Here is a 3911-nt window from a genome sequence, read left to right on the forward strand (position 1 = left end):
AGAAAAAGAAGGAAAGAAAGAAAGGAAGGAAGGAAGGAAGGAAGGAAGGAAGGAAGGAAGGAAGGAAGGAAGGAAGGAAGGAAGGAAGGAAAATGGAAGAGAGGAGAAGGAGACAGGAGAGGAGAGGAGAAGAAAGGAGAGGAGAGAAAAAACTACTGTAATGTTTTAAAAGTGCGTAGAGAAGAGAAAGATGTTCAGAAGGAGGCACAGAGAAGACAATGCTGAAAATATGGTAGGATTTCATTTAATGCAAATTCAACCCAAATGAATTCAGGTATATTTGATTTGCAAGTGAAATAAATAAAGACAAAATACATAAAATGAAAAAATTAATTATATCCTGAATCCATGCCATTTTTCCCAAGCAGCATAAAATCTCACAGCAGTTCACCTAATCACAATTATTCTTAGTTGCTTTGTGACAAATATGACTTCTTACATCAGTCTTTTTTCCTAGTTTTTACTTGTAACAAGTCATTTCCAGGTCAGAGCGGTGGTTCTCTTTGTTTCATAAAAGCTGTTTAGTTATTAATAGTGATTTTGGGATCTCTAATAAGCCTAAGGAAGTTATAAAGTATCTAGGCATATTTGTATAAGAAATATTTTTAAAATAATGAGGTTTACTATTATGTGAGATTTTCAACTTATATGAAGGGTTTTAGAAAATATTGGTTACATAAAACAAGGTCCTACTCTAATTTGTAAAGAATTTATTATATGCTTTTTCAAAGCAAGTAGCATGAAATGGAGATTAGTAGTTTCATATAGAATCCTATTTTGTTTTCTGATATGTATATGAAAATGCTTTTGTTTAGTATTTGGGTTCAACATTTTTAATAAAAAAGTAAATAAAGTTTTCTAGATCTTTGTTAGGACACAAATGCTAAGCTTTTCCACTTTAAATACTGGGGCAAATGATAGCATCCATTTTTTTCATTGGAAAGCTGTTCAAATCATATGAATTTTTACTGGTGAGAGAGGGAAATAGCTCTACAGAATAAATATCAAAGTGGTAAGTGGCTTTGTCTTTTGGGTCAAAACTTTTAGAGATACACACACATAATGCTTTCCCCATACAAGGGTTGTGATCAAAAGGTTGAATCCTTTCTTGCTCAAAGAATTGTTAGAACTTTGGAGTTTTGGTTTCATTTCCACCATCATCCCTCACTCCCCACACCATTGCTGAAGAACTTTCATTTTTGTCTTGTTTATTTCTATATCCAATCTTCTTTCTATCTAAATGATAGGTAACTATTAGCTCTCAGGCAAACAATAATCCCAGGACTCATTTCCTAGTAGTAGACACACCTAAACTCTAGGGCACACCTAGCATTTTTGAGTGACTTTTTAAATGTGAATTAAATGGTTTACCTGAACTATCACATTAATATAATACAAAAGGATCTTCAAAAGTACAGTATATTGTACTATTTATACCCTTGGCCAGATATATGAATTTTCTCTAGGGAGTTCTTTCTATCGTGAAAATATGTACTGTACTCCTTTGCTATCCAGATTTCTGTTTTTCATTTAGATTTTAGGAACTTTATATCCCCAAAGTCATCCCAGGCTGATTGAAAACAAATCTGCTAGAATGATCAAGTTCCCAATGAAGATGAAAGATCCATCCTGTTTTTAATACATCTTAAAAGAGGAGAGGCTATTTAGGAAAGAGAGTGGTCAACAGTGTCAAAAACAGCAGAAAGTTGAAGACTGAGTAAGAACACTAAATTTATCATTGAAGAGATTATCAAAAGAAAATGCATGGCTTCCACAGAAAGAACAATAGACAGAATAGGAAAATCTCCAAAAATCTGAATAAATGAAAGGTATAATAAAAGAAAACTATTGAGAACTTCTGACCTTAGAAAACAAAATACCTATCAAAAGTTCCATAGATTGCCTCACAACCATATTCTGTAAAATTCAATACACATAATGCTTAAATTTAATGCTTCCAATAACAAACAACAAATTCTCCTAACAACCCAGAGAAAGACATTCAAATGCAAAGGAAAAAAATTCAAATTACACAAGACTATTCTGCACTCACCAGAAATCACAAAATATAATGGAATAATGTGGTTGGAAGACCAAAGTCAATCAATATACAAGGAAAAATGGCATGAAAACTTGGGTATAGTCATTAATAAAAAAGATTTATGTTTAATTTTTAAAACATTTGAAACTCTGTATGAAGAAAACCAGACGTGAGCAGATCATTTGCTTTGTAAATACTTTAGGGAACAGAAATATAAGAAAAGTAAACAAATTTGATGACCAAAAAAAGGCACAGGTAGTGAAACAAAATATACGAGAGGCAATAAGAGTTGGGGGACTAACTAGAAAAAAAAAGACACCTGATGGGGGAGGGATGGAGAGAGGAATTATTGAGAGATTTTGTTTTTAAAAATACACTATCCACATTCAGAGGAAGAACTGTGGGAGTAGAAACACAATAATCACCTCCTAAAAAGAGATCTTGAAATTAAAACTCCCAAAAATATTATATCCAAATTACAGAGCACCCAAGTCAAGGTAAAAATATTGTAGACAGAAAGAAACAATTCAAATATCATGGAGCCATAGTTAGGATAACACAAAATTTGGCAACATCTACATTAAGTATCAATGGGCTTAGAATATGAAATTCCAGAGGGTGACTGAGATTACAACCAAGAATCATATACTCAGAAGAACTGAGTATAAACCCTCAGAAGGAAAAATTGATATTTAATTAAATAGAAAACTTTCAGACATTCCCAATAAAAAGACAAGAGCTGAATGGAAATTTTTACTTTCAAATACAAAAAGAGAATCATAAAAAGGTAAATGAGAAAGAGAAATTATAAGAGATCAAATAACATTAAAAAGTTTATATTTCTACATGGGAAGATGATACTTTTAAACCTAAGAACTTTATCATTATTAGAGCAGTTAGAAGGAATATAAATAGGTAGAGGGCATGGATGTAAATTGACTACAATAGTATGACATCTTTAAAAAAATTAAGAGGAAATAAAGAGGAATGCAATGAGGTAAAATGAGGCAAATTATCTCACATAAAAGAACTGCAAAAAGCTTAAAGAATGGAGGGAAAGATGGGGTTAGGGTTAGCAGATATACTTAAGCCTTACTCTCATTGGTATTGGCTTAAAGAGGGAATAATATCCATACTTGATTGGATATAAAAATCTATCTTACTGAGAAGTGATAGGGAGGGCAGATTCAAAGAGGCAGAGGTCAGAAGCAAAACACTTTTGAGGAGGGTCAGGTCAAAAGGAGAGAGAGAAAGATAAACAAGAAAAAATAGGATGGAGAAAAATATACAATATTCATAACCGTGAAAATGCTTTTATCAAATTTCCCTGATAAAGGCCTCATTTTCCAAATATGTAGGAAATTGAGTCAAATTATAAATTTGAAATATAAATATATTTCATATATAAGAATACAAGTCATTCCCCAATAGAAAAATGCTCAAAGGACATGAACAGCCAGTTTTCGATGAAGAAATAAAAGCTATCTATAGTCATATGAAAAAATGCTCTAAATCAGTATGGATTAGATAAATTAAAATTAAAATAACTCGGAGATACCACCTTATACCTATCAGATTGGCTAACAAAACAGATATGAAAAATTGCAAACATTGGAGGGGATGTGGGAAAATTAGGACCCTAATGCACTGTTGCTTGAGTTGTGAAATGATCCATCTCTTCTGGAGAACAATTTGGAGCTATGCCCAAAAAATTAGAAATCTGTGAATCAGCAATACCAGTACAAGGTCTGAATTCCAAAAAAAGATTTTTAAGTTGGATTTATTTGTAAAATAAAATATTTAAAATTGCAGCTCTTTTTTTGAAATCTAAAATAAGGAATTGGAAGTTGAGAGGATACCCATCAACTGG

Source organism: Gracilinanus agilis, chromosome 1 (genome assembly GCF_016433145.1).
Source record: "Gracilinanus agilis isolate LMUSP501 chromosome 1, AgileGrace, whole genome shotgun sequence".
Taxonomy (NCBI): Eukaryota; Metazoa; Chordata; class Mammalia; order Didelphimorphia; family Didelphidae; genus Gracilinanus; species Gracilinanus agilis.